Source organism: Bubalus bubalis, chromosome 4 (assembly GCF_019923935.1).
Source record: "Bubalus bubalis isolate 160015118507 breed Murrah chromosome 4, NDDB_SH_1, whole genome shotgun sequence".
NCBI classification, from domain to species: Eukaryota; Metazoa; Chordata; class Mammalia; order Artiodactyla; family Bovidae; genus Bubalus; species Bubalus bubalis.
In genome coordinates this window covers 66,618,120-66,632,384 of record NC_059160.1, presented here as the reverse complement: position 1 = coordinate 66,632,384, position 14,265 = coordinate 66,618,120, and the positions used below count along the sequence as shown (strand labels likewise).

Below are 14,265 nucleotides of genomic sequence, written 5' to 3'. Positions count from 1 at the left end.
TTGTCCCAGAGCACCAGCTTTGGGTGCCCTGCTTCATGTATCGAATTCGCACTCGTCATCTATTTTACATATGGTAATATACAAGGCTCTTGAAAACTCTCAGGAGAAATTCACTTCTCCCCTGCTTCATGTTTTCTTGGCTATGGGTCCCAGGGACTCAGTCTGTTTTCTTATCACCTTGTCTGTTGCCTCTCTGTCCTTTGAAAAGTCCTACTCTTGCAATTATGACATCAAAGTGGGAGAGTCTCCCTAAACCTGCCTTTCCTCAATGCTTCTAAATACACAGAAAACTCCTTTCTTTTTCAGGTTATTACTAATCATCCCTGTGGGGAGAGGAAAAATGATAAAAGTGGATAAGATTCTCTGCTTATAAAGTATTAACTGTGCTGGTCCTCAATTACAGATCCTGCCTCTCTCTCAGATGAAAATTAAAGTGGAAATGAGTTTCTATTCTGAGCTTTTATTCCTAGAGATAAGCCTTATCAAGCTTCTTCCTTTATTCTAATTCTGCCCTGATGATGAAATCAAAGTAGAACATTGTTTTTCATATCTTGTTTCCAGCATTCATTCATTCATTCACTCACTTTACATTTACTGGGTATCTCATTTCATGCCAAAGAATGGGCCAGACATTAGAAACATAAAGATGACTAAGATATAAGGTACTGTTCCAGGCCTAAAAAATTACTCAATCCAGGAAGCAAGTTATGAAATAGATGATAACATTATGGTATGGCAAACATCATTAGATGGGTAAATTCAGATTTCTATGAAGCTAAGAGGAGGATAACCTAGAATATATGGTGGTAGTCAAGAAACAGTTTCCAGAAGAGCTGATATAACACTGATTTGGCAGAACTGAGTCTTAAAAGAGGAATGGGAGCTTCTGGGATGGATTGAGGTACACTGAGATTGGGAGTGGTAATAGATGACCAAAAAAAAAAAAAAAAATACCAGTTGGTATGTCCTAGAAATGAGAGACATGACACCATGATATGATTGGGGAAGTAGAGGAGCAAATAGCCTATTCGTCTTAAAGTTTTGGAACTTATGTTCTGTGTTTAGAGCAAGGGAATGATTTAGTTAGTTTGCATTTTGGAAAATAATCCCAGAGGTAAGTCAGAGAAGATGGCTGAAGGAAGACAGAGGATATATCAACAAAGTAGTTAAATTCTATTGCAGTAATGTAGACAAGCCATCACAAAGCAGTAGCTACAGGGACAGAGAGAAGAGCAGACTTACTAAAAATAATAATAGTTATAAAACTTTGTTAATGGACACACAACATAAAAAGAGGTAAATTTTGACATCACAAACATAAAATGTGGGGGGTGGAAAAGAAAGGGTATTTTGTTATGCAACATAGGTTAAATTATCATAATAAAATTATGATTGTTACACATATAAGATGCTTAATGTTAGTCTCATGGTCAAAACGAAGCAAAAACCTAGAGAAAATACACAAAAGATCAAGAGGTGGCACTAGTGGTAAAGAATCCAACTGCTAGTGCAGGCGACACAAGAGATGCAGTTCCATCCCTGGGTAGGGAAGATTGCTTGGCATGGAAATCCACTCCAGTATTCCTGCCTGGAGAATCCCATGGACAGAGGAGCCTGGCAGGCTACAGTCCACGGGATCTCAAAGAGTCAAACAAGACTGAAACAACTTAACACTCACACGGTATGTGTGCTCAGTTACTCCCGTCGGACTCTTTGTGACCCCATGGACTGTAGCCCACCAAGCACCTCTGTCCATGGAATTATCCAGGTAAAAATACTTGAATAGGCTGGCATTTCCTCCTCCAGGGGATATTCCCAGTCCAGGGATTGAACCCAAGTCTTTTAACATATCTTTCATTGCCAGGCTGATTCTTTACCACTGCACCACCTGGAAGTCAAATTAAGGCACAGTACTAAGGAAAATTGCCAACATCCATTGGATCATCGAAAAAGCAAAAGAGTTCCAGAAAAACATCGATTTCTGCTTTATTGACTATGCCAAAGCCTTTGACTGTGTGGATCACAATAAACTGTGGAAAATTCTGAAAGAGATGGGAATACCGGACCACCTGACCTGCCTCTTGAGAAATCTGTATGCAGGTCAGGAAGCAACAGTTAGAACTGGACATGGAACAACAGACTGGTTCCAAATAGGAAAAGAAGTACGTCAAAACTGTATATTGACACCCTGCTTATTTCACTTATATGCAGAGTACATCATGAAAAATGCTGGGCTGGAAGAAGCACAAGCTGGAATCAAGATTTCTGGGAGAAATATCAATCACCTCAGATATGCAGATGATACCACCCTTATGGCAGAAAGTGAAGAGGAACTTAAAAAGCCTCTTGATGAAGGTGAAAGAGGAGAGTGAAAAAGTTGGCTTAAAACTCAACATTCAGAAAATCAAGATCATGGCATCTGGTCCCACCACTTCATGGGAAATAGATGGGGAAACAGTGGAAACGGTGTCAGATTTTATTTTTTGGGGCTCCAAAATCACTGCAGATGGTGACTGCAGCCATGAAATTAAAAGAAGCTTCCTCCTTGGAAGAAAAGTTATGACCAACCTAGATAGCATATTCAAAAGCAGAGACATTACTTTGCCAACAAAGGTCTGTCTAGTCAAGGCTATGGTTTGTCCAGTGGTCATGTACGGATGTGAGAGTTGGACTGTGAAGAAGGCTGAGCGCCGAAGACTTGATTCTTTTGAACTGTGGTGTTAGAGAAGACTCTTGAGAGTCCCTTGGACTGCAAGAAGATCCAACCAGTCCATTCTGAAGGAGATCAGCCCTGGGATTTCTTTGGAAGGAATGATGCTAAAGCTGAAACTCCAGTACTTTGGCCACCTCATGTGAAGAGTTGACTCATTGGAAAAGACTCTGATGCTGGGAGGGATTGGGGGTAGGAGGAGAAGGGGATGACAGAGGATGAGATGGCTGGATGGCATCACTGACTCAATGGACGTGAGTCTGAGTGAACTCCGGGTGTTGGTGATGGACAGGGAGGCCTGGAGTGCTGTGATTCATGGGGTCACAAAGTGTCAGACACGACTGAGCAACTGAACTGAACTAAGGAAAATCATAAATTCATAAAAGAAGACAGCAAGAATAAAAAGCAAGAATAATGGAGCAAGCAATGGGCCAAGAAAGACAGCAAGAATAATGGAGCTAGAAAGTAGCCAAAAAATAATTAGCAAGATGGTGTTAGTAAATCCTCACCCATCAATAATTACTTTAAATGTAAGCAGATCAAATTGGTATAGAATGGCTAAATGGACAACAAAAAGACTCAGCTATATACAGCCTATAAGAGACTTACTTCAGTTTTAAGAAATGTTCTAATTTATGTAACTGTCACTTGAAATATGTATTTATTAAAAATACCTGTGGTATATAAGCTATATAATAAATACCAATGTTCTATTATCTGCTTAGTAGATGAAAATACTGTAGGAAGGAACTATATACTGTCTCCTCTCCCTCTAGTTTTATTTATTGCATTGTTTCCTTTTTAATGTAACATACTTTAATTCTCTAAAACACTATAACTATTCAAAGTAATCCTGAGTAAGAAAAAAGTGATTTCTTAGTTTTCTGTTTTCTAGAATTTCAAGCTCAGTTATTAGTAAAGGCTGACCTAATTGTCAATGATTGTTTTTCAAGTACATTTGCTGTGCTTGAATAAATAAATGATAATAAAAATCCAATAATTACTAAATAGATTTTACAAAAGTATTAGGCTTACTGTTAGGAAAAAAAATCAGCAGCTACATGACATTAAAAAAAAAGAGCAGGGCTATATCAGCCTACTAAAAAAACATTAAAATTATACTTTTAAAGAATAAAAATTTAATTTAAAATGATTAACTTATTAAAAATGCATATGTCTCTCAATATAAAAGAAATTGAATTTTTCATCCAATTAGTGAAAGAGCATAGTAAAAATACTAAAAAATGAGGTAGATTGTTTTTACCTAGCAGCATAATAAATCAGAAGCAAACTCTGTCAAATATTAGTCATTGAGAACATCAATCTGTACAATGATTCTGCTGTCAACTTCAGGTTTGAGGCTTAATCATTTCAGGACCAAGAAAACCATGAGCCATATTTTACCCAAGAGACATTTGGGAACACATATTCATGCTGCTACTCTCATAAATTTCTTGACAATTTGCCTGAAGGTCAATTGGCAATGAAATAATAGAAATTATAAGTTCTGAACAGATTATGTGAAGGCGGATTTAATGAGTATTTCACTTGCATTGTCATTGGGACTCATGTATATAACCACTAGGAAATATGAACTAGTCTGCAAAACTAGTAAAACACATAATAGTCCTGGAGTGCCCTTAAAAAGTACATGCATAATGTGTAAGCACTGAATAACATCAGAATACTTGGCTCCAGGTCATTTATTCTAAAGTAGTAGCATTTTTAAAAAAAATTATACCCAAAGAAGCATAATTCACTAGTTTATGATACCTACATGCATCATATTTATTTAAAGACTATGATGCAATTATGATAGACTGAAAAATTAGCCAAATTGGCCAGAAATTATTCCCCCTTTCTATGGTATCTACCTCTTTAAATAGTTCTTCACATTTACTGGGGGCTTGGCCATGTGACTTGCTGTGTGTATTAGTCTATGAGGGCTGCCGTAACACAGTATCATATATTGGGTGGCAGATTGGATGGCTTAAACAATTTATTTTCTCACACTTCTAGAGGCTAGAAGCTGCAATCAGGGTGCCAGTGTAGTCAGGTTCCACTGAAAGCCTTTTCCTTGATTTGCAGAAAACTGCTTCTTCACTGTGTGCTTACATTGCCTTTCTTGGTGCATTTGTTCTTGTTCAGTCACTAAGTCATGTCTGACTACGTTGACCCTATAGACTGCAGCATGCAAGCTTCTCTGTCCTCCACTATTTCATTGAATTGGTGAAGCTATCTAACCATGAGTCAGTGATGCTATCTAACAGTGGTGCATGGATACAGCCAAAGACAGATCAAGCTCTCTGGTGCCTCCGCATATAAGGGCAATAATTCCATCAGACTAGATCTCCCACCTCATAACCTAATTACTTGCCAAAGGTCTCTTAAAACCATTACTTGGGGGGTTAAGACTTCCACATATGAATTGGGGAGGACACAAACATTCAGTCGATAATGCCGTGGCTAAAGGAATACTTTCAAATATAAAACTAGTAGTTACTTGAATACCATTTGAGCCCCTCTCTTGCTGTTCTTGGAACCCTTGTCATCACTACTCTGAAAGGAACCTTCACTAGCCTGCTGGATAATGAGACATGTGGCCTTACTCATTTTCATTCTTGCTGACCCAGACTAGCTAACTCATGAATAAAATAACCTGAGAGCTCAGGACTATAACCATAGATTAATTATAACCACTCTCCCCACCTGACTAGATCCTTCAAATATCAACACTAATTCATACATGACCTGGGTTAATATTATCTCTCCTTGGATATTGTGATATAAATTACCTTATTTCATCAAAGTCCTTCCAGAAGAAACTTCTTTCTATCATTCGTTTCACAAATATTTATCAAGCAACTCCTACATGGAGTTCTAAGTGTTAGCATTAGGGCTACCATGATGGAACAAGATGTGGTCCATAACTTCACACAATATACAATTATTTGGAGATAGCAAACAATAAGAAGGAAAATTATAATAATCTGTGGCAAGTTTTCTCAGCTGGAGTTATTTGAAACACAGACAGTGATTTGAGTGACCATTTTCTGAGTTCTAATAATATTATATAAATATTATGCATCTCAGTGCATGGGAGGTAATTCAATCCATTGCAGGACTTAAGGCATTAGCTTTAATTTTCTCATCAAAGGTTTAATTTCCTTCATCAAACTTTAGTTGAGAAAAACTTGCCTATGATAATAACTATTGTACTTGGAAGTACAATTAAACCAGCTGAGGAGATCATAAATATATTTTGGTTGAGTCTGGAATAATGAGATGATTTAGTCAAGTGAAAAGAAATGAGAAAAATAATCCTGACAAGAATATTTTTCAAAGGTTCCTAGTAAAAGAGATGCTGGTATATTTAGACAGCTAATGGAAAAAGTTGACTCTGTCAGACAACCGATGATGCTGCAGAAAATGTCATAGCAGAGTCCAACAGAGACTGAAGCCATTTGAAGAACTGATATACTAAAGGAAATATTCATCTTTACAAAGTGTTTTCAACATTAAGTTCAGTGTTATGGGGGAGAAATGGATATTGTGATATTTTCTTCATTGCTACCAATATCCTCCTAAATGAGACAGTTATTCACTATTTCTATTAGTGAATAGTTATTCACTATTTATATGAGACAGTTATTCACTATTTCTATGATTTTAGCCTACAGTGAAGAGAAAAATGTATTTATTAAGCATTAATATGAAATGTTTTATTGCTAAAAAAATTTAATAAGGATCACTAGCAGACCAAAAATACCCATATTCACTGGCAACTGTTCTAGTTTAAAAGTAACACAAGCTATCTCCTTACTGAGTTAGGTTTAATTTTGTTCTACATCACAAGTCTCATTTTCAGCATTTATTCTAAGTTAATGACATGGTCCTACTGGTGTATTCTAGAATTAGTCTCAAGAAATAAGTGAATCTATTTACCAATTGCTCTCAGAAAGAACAGCTCAATATTACTTATGCCAAAACTAACTCATTATTTTTGGTTGTTGCTCTTCTACACTCAGATATAAAATGCTAGAAATTCTATCCAACAGGTTAAGTTTATTACATGTGGGAGGATTATGTCTGATATCATCCTGACATGATTATTACACTGCTCAAAATTCCTAAATTATATAAGATCCTTTTAAGTTATTTTATGAAAGCAGTAATAGAAATGGAAACTTCTTGTTTACAAAATATCCCAAGTCAGAGTCAACTCCTTTATGCTGTATAGTGCAGAATTCCACAGCTTTATTAAAGCTTTGGTTCAAATAGCTGACTAGATCCAAAAGAAAGAAAGTGAAGTCACTCAGTCGTGTCTGCCTCTTTGTGAACTGTAGCCTGCCAGGCTCCTCCATCCATGGGATTTTCCAGGCAAGAGTACTGGAGTGGGTTGCCATTTCCTTCTCCAGACTAGATCCAAAATTGCTTTTGAATTAAAGCCCTAGGACTATTGTAAACTAATCCCACAAAACCATATTAGTACAGAGATGCTACAGCCTTCCATCTAGGTAAGAATATAAATAAGGCTCTTTGATTTTTATACAATAATGTCATTTTTGCAACCCACACAATTAGAACACAAAGCAGATCTATTTTGTTACAATACGGAAATGCCAACCACTTTAGTCTCAATTATGGACAATAAAGAAAGCTGAGCGCCGAAGAATTGATGCTTTTGGACTATAGTGTTGCAGAAGCCTCTTGAGAGTACCTTGGACTGCAAGGAGATCCAACCAGTCAATCCTAAAGGAAATCAGTCCTGAATAATCATTGGAAAGACTGATGCTGAAGCTGAAACTCCAATACTTCGGCCACCTGATGTGAAGAACTGACTCATTTGAAAAGACCCTGATGCTGGGAAAGATTGAAGGCAGGAGGAGAAGGGGACGACAGAGGATGAGATAGTTGGATGGCATCATCGACTCAAAGGACATGAGTTTGAATAAGCTCCAGGAGTCAGTGATGGACAGAGAATCCTGGTGTGCTGCAGTCCATGGGGTTGCAAAGAGTCAGACACAACTGAGGGACTGAACTGAACTGAACTGAACAACTCTAGTAAAAAGTGAGCCCCTAGATCGAGTTATTTCTGTAACTTTGCATTGGATATAATGGTGATAAAAAATAAAATCTCAAAGAGAAAACCAAATTAAATAACTAGCCAATAGTAACAAGAGCAACAATAAACATCTTCATTGTCAGAAGCACAGTGTGGTCAAACAGTGAGGCTGCTGGAATCTGGAGCCAGAATCAGTCAATGAAGCAGAAGTTCATCTTCTACATGATAGAAGGGCCTCAAAGGGCTCCATGCAAAGTGGAAGACATGAGAGCCTGGCTTGGGGACTTTCCAATGGTTAAGAATCCACCTTCCAATGTAGGGGGTGTAGGTTCGAGGCCTCTTGGGGGAACTAAGATCCCACGTGTTGCAGGGCAGGTCAGTTCATGAGTGTAGCAACTACTGAGCCTGCATGCTCTAGAGCCCACACACAACTAGAGAAGCCCGCACACTGCCAGGAAGACCCAGGGAATTCAAATAAAACTGACTCACTGATGCAAGCCAGGTGCTGGTCTGGGCTATCTTCTGTACCCTCTTTAATCCCTTCTGACGGAGGAATAAAAAATAAACCTGTTGCCTATCACCACTTGAGACATTTTTTTTTTTTTAACATTGGAGCCAAAGGGACACAGGCAGAACTTTGCAACAAAAATCAAATGAAGCTACTCCATGGCTTACATCCTAGGTATCTATAGCTTCCAAACAAGCACACAATGTGGAGCAGTGCTTACTCTTCCACACTTAAAAAACTGCTTGTTGAAGTTACAATCATCAATTTCTCTTTTAGATGTGCATGTTTGTGCATAAGAGGACATGTAAACCAATGTTTATAGCAGCATGGAAATAAAAGTTTAAAAATTAGAATTTAAATGTCTATCAATAGGAGAATGATAAAGTATATATATTCACAGAATGGAATATACAGATTTAAACTGGATGAGCTCAACTTATATGTGTGAACCACCTCAAATAAACAAAGCATGTAGTAAAAGGACTAATTCAATATATCAATAATATGAGGTCTGATAACTAATAAAAACTTCATAAAATATTATATATGAAACATTTATATACAATAATAATATAAAACCATGAATGAAAATGATAAATCTCAAGTTTAAGATTTTTTTTTAATGTGGACTGTTTTTAAAGTCTTAATTGAATTTGTTACAGTACTGCTTCTGTTTTATGTTTTGGTCTTTTGGCCACAAGGCATGCAGGATCTTAGCTCCCTGACCAGGGATGGTACCTACACCCACTGCATTGGAAGGTGAAGTCGTCACCATTGGACCACCAAGGAAGTCCCAGAAAGGCTTTTATTACAGGGCACGGGGAAGGAGAGAAGGCGAACAATAAAAGAGAAAAGCATAGGTCTCCATCTATGAAGTGCATCTATGAAGCACTGGCACTTGAGCTAAGACAAAATTTAATTATTCAGTAAGGAACTATTTTATGTACATGTGCTTGACACAATTACAGGCACGGTGAATAAGTGATAAGCAAAACAGATGGGAACTGCTGCTCCCATGGTTTTTACTTTCCAGTAGAAAAACAGGTGAAGGAAAAGAAGAAACAGTAAGTAAAATGAAAGGCATTTTTCATGATGATAACCTTTATGGAGTAAAATGAAATCCAAAAGGAAGTAATGAAAAATTAGGGGTAGGAAGTTGCAATTTTAAATCTGTTCATTAGGGAACACCTCACAGGGCTAACCTCATTAAGAAAGTGACTTTAAACAAATAATCAAAATTAAGTGTCAGTATACAATATAAAATTGAATGAAGGAAGAAATCCTGGAAGAGAGAAGAACACAAGCAAAGGCCCTAAGGTTGCAGTGTGTATTGCAATTTCAAATGAGAGAGAGGTACAGGCACATGCAGACAATGAAAAGTTATACTACAAAGAACAGTTATGATCTTCAAGTTATTTTAACAGAACTACCTGGATGGGTAGGAGATAGACAAACGCATTATACATGGATTTTGGTCTCTACTATACAGATTCAAGGGGCTTCCCAGGTGGCACTAGGGTAAAGAACCCACCTGCCAATGTAGGAGACATAAGAGATGAGGATTCAACCCCTGGTTTGAGAAGATCCCCTGCAGGATCCACTGCAGGGAGTGTGACCCACTCCAATATTCTTGCCTGGAGAATCCCATGGACAGAGGAACCTGGAGGGCTATGGTGTATAGGGTTGCAAAGAGTCAGATATGACTAAAGTGACTTACCACACACGGATACAGTCAAGCCTCCAAGACCTTCTAAGCAGCCTATATCACACTGAGAATAAGTCATAAAAGAAGGAAGGAAGACTGAGGAGGCAAAAGACAAAAAGTGGAAATTACAGTTTTCCTAGAAAATTTCCAGTCAACTCTCTTAACTGAAAAAAAAAAAAAGTGACAAGAAGAAAGAGGCGCTTTGCATTAAAAAAAAATCAAACGCTTCTCCATATCTTTTATCCTATACGTTCCACCACTCACAGTTAATTTGATATATCAACTCAGCTAAGCTATAGGGCGCCCAGCTGTTTGGTCAAAAACTAGTTGAGATATTGTTGTGAGGGTATTTTGTAGATGTAATTAACATTTACAGTCAATTGACTTCCAGTGAAGAAAATTACCCCCCACAATATGGGTAGTCCTCATTTGAACCATTGAGGGCCATACAAGCAAAAACTGAGATTTCCAGAAGAAAGAAGTCTGCCTCAAGATTGTAACATGGAAATCCTGCCTGTTTCCAGCTTGCTGGTTGGCCCTATGAACTTTGGACTCAAGACTACAACATCAACTCTTACATGGATTGCCAGTCTGCCCTACAGATTTCAGAATTGCCAGCCCTCATGATCATATGAGCCAAGTCTTTGAAATGAATCTCTTGATGATTGTCTCTCTGGAGAATGCTGAAAATTTGGGGGTACCATGAAATGGAATGTTACTATAAAAAATACCTAAACATTTGGAAGTGGCTTTGGAATGGGTGGGCTTCCCTGGTGGCTCAGATGGTAAAGATTCAGCCTGTAATGCAGGAGACCTGGGTTTGATACCTGGATTGGGAAGATCCCTTGGAGAAGGGAATGGCAATCCACTCCAGTATTCTTGCCTGGATGGGCATAGGAGTCTGGGAGGATATAGCCCATGGGGTCACAAAGAGTTGGACACGACTGGGTAACTTTCACTTTTTCTACTTTTGAAATTGGGTAATGGATAGAGGCTAGAATAATTCTGAGGATCTTGACTGTAAACGTTTAGATTGTCTTGACCAGAATATTACTGGAAATATGAATGTTGAAGATGTCTTTGCTGAGGTTTAAGACAGAAATAAAAAATATGTTATTGGTCACCAAAGGAAAGATGATCCTTGTGGCAGAGAACTTGACTGAATTGTGTTCTTTTGGGTGGAAAGTAAAAATTTTAAGTGATGAAACTGGACACAGAGCTGAAGTTGTCACTTCTAACCAACTGGGAGGCAAGGCCTGGCCACTCCCTGTCTTGGATAGTAAAATGGGATTAGACAAAAGTTGAAGTATAAATTGTTAAGAAGGAACTAGAACTTATGACTGGAAAAATCCTCAGCCTATCCAGATAGTGTGCTCTGGAAACTGTGCAGAACAATTACTTACTAAAGGGACTAGGTGCTTGATTCATGGATCCAATCAAGCAACTCGCCAGAAGCCAGGGGCTGAGATGCAGGAATCCAGAAAAGATCTGTGGAGAACCTTCTAGTCTGATGGCTTGAATTGCACATGGACTTAGCTGGACAAATTCCATTAGGTTTTAAGACTGGAGAACAGTTCTCTGTGGTCTGATGCTCTGTCCTTTAGACCTGATGGGGTGGCCCCTCCCCTTAAGCCCGGCCTTTTAGAACAATTGTCATGAATTGCACAAGGCAGACCATGTTTTTAAAAATTTTCACAACAGCAGAAACATTGTTGAAAGAGATAGGATGAAATCAAGCAAGAATGACTCTGAAGGAAGAACCACAGTGGGTGATGCCTCAGCTAAGGACCAGTTCAGTTCCAGAGGGTGGGCCCCCACCCCCTGTTCTAAAAGGCAGGGCTTAAGGGGAGGGGCCACCCCATCAGGTCTAAAGGACAGAGCATCAGACCACAGAGAACTGTTCTCCAGTCTTAAAACTTAATGGAATTTGTCCAGCTAAGTTGAAAACCCGCTTTAGAGTTTGGACCAGCAGTCCTTTTTTCCTTCCAATCTTTCCCTTTATAAAGTGGAATGCCTATTCTATATCTGTCTAACTGTTGTATTTTGGAAACAAGAATACTTGTTTTCCAGGCTTCAGACGTCCACAGATGAAGAGGAATTTTTCCCTGGTTGGACTATATGCCAAGCCTCACCCAAAACTGATTTAGATAAAATTGGTACTTAGAGTTGATACTGCAATGATTGACTTTGAGGATATTGGGATTGGGTGAACATATTTTTTACATGGGAAGCATGTGGGTTTGGGGAGTATCAAAATGCAAACTGTTATGGATTAAACAGTGTCCCTCAGAAAAGATATATTTAAGTCCTAATCTTCAAAACTTCAGAACATGACCTTATTTGGAAATAGGGCCAGTGTAGATGTTATTTTTAAGATAAGATCATCCTGAAGTATGTGTGCATGCGTGTGTGTGTGTCTTTGCTAAGTCACTTCAGTTTTGTTTGACTCTTTGTGACCCTATGGACCATAGACCACCAGGCTTCTCTGTCCATGGCATTCTCTGAGCAAGAATACTGGAGTGGGTTGCCATTTCCTACTCTAATGCATGTTTCTGACCCAGGGATTGAACCCGTGTCTCTTGCTTCTCCTGCATACTGAAGCATAATGGACTTCTAATTCAATAAGACACATGTCCTTATAAGATGACGGCCACATGAAGACAAACACAAGGAGAATGCCATAGGAACACAGATGCATAAATTGGACATGCTGTCACACCTGCATCTATCAGAAGGTGGGAGAGGAAATGAAGGATCCTTTTCCACAAGATTCTAAGAAAGCCTTGCCAACGCTTTATTTCAGACTTACTTATTTCCAGAACTGAGGGAGAATACATTTCTGTATTTCAAGCCACCTAGTTTGAACCGAAGGCTTAGGAAGTGCTCAATAAGGATTTAGAATCTACTTTTATATAAGTTCACATTATTCTCAGACTAAACAAGTGATGTAAGCCCTATGCTTCCTTATGGAAGCCCTAAGCTATAACCTCCATTTATAGCTTACTTCACAGAGGCTCTTACAAGTTATGTGATTTGCCCATAATGGGCAAAGCAAGTTAACTGTGTTGCAGGGATTTTAAGCAAAATTTTCCAACACCTACATCCTTTATGGAATTGAAAGCATTGATGCTCTATTTTCCTCCCTAGATAGACCTTATGTGTCTGTATGCATGTGTGCGTGTGTGTGTGCATACTTGTGTGTTGATATTTATGGGTAACTGTCAAAGGACCTTGGTGACATTTTCAGCAGTTCCTGGAGTAGATCTGATAATGAACTAAAGGAACAGAGACAAACTTTTTGATGGTAATTTGGTTTGCATACTCTCAGTAGAAAAGTGAGAAGTAGGTAAATATCCAATGGACACAGTAAATTAGACTCTTGTCTGCATATTAATAATTGCAAGCTAAGTTCTGAATATAAACATATTTTATTATTATAAAATATTAATTGAAAAATGTGCTAAGAGCTCAAACTTTGGTTTTTTGATCATAATCAAAAAATTGTTTTTTCTTTAGACTGTGTGCAAATTGTTTCAAACTTTAAATGAAAGTGCCTCATATATATCTGCATATCTGATTTTACTCATATTTAGTATTTCCTTAATTAGTGAAACTTCAGCCATCTGAATATTTAACTTACAAATTATGAACCTGTCAGAATGGCTTTAGTGTGTATCAAAAGGAGAAGTTAACAAAACTATTTTCTCTAACTTTGAGAACATAAACATACCTAAGCAAATCCATATACAGACACAGATTATATAAGTTATAATAAATTGATAACAAAAGTTTCAGCCACACTTGTGGTGAATCCGGAAAATATCACTGCACAACTACACCTTAAATGCCAGTATTTATTTAGCTCTTCCTCCAAATGGAAACGTATTGAGGACTAAAAATGATTTCCTTTTCAAAAACAACATGAACACTGCCTAAGAAATCATTAACTCTATTTGTCACCCAGTAAATAGAGTTTTTGTTACCAGTCCCAAAACTTTCAATAGCTGTTTTTACTTTTCTTTTCTGGATTCAGTTTCTCATATATAAAATGTGATGGTTCTTCAAGGTTTCTATGAGTTCCCAATTTCAATAGCAAAATCATTTATCACTGTCTGACATTTAATTTCAGTTCAAGAAAAATATAAATAGAAAACTGCATAAGTAGTACCACAATTACACTTAGCTTTTGATGTTTACTTGTCTTTATCATGTGAGCCTAAATACAACCAAAAGGTTTTTTTGACCTTGGATATTTGCTGAATAACGATAACAATGGC

The 14,265-nt window shown here is 37.8% G+C and overlaps 1 protein-coding gene across 5 annotated transcripts in view; it reads right to left on the bottom strand.

Annotated features, from left to right (window-relative positions):
• SLC16A7 (solute carrier family 16 member 7) overlaps positions 1–14,265 on the bottom strand; it is a 203,911-nt gene that overhangs the window by 104,703 nt on the left and 84,943 nt on the right. The window lies entirely within an intron of this gene.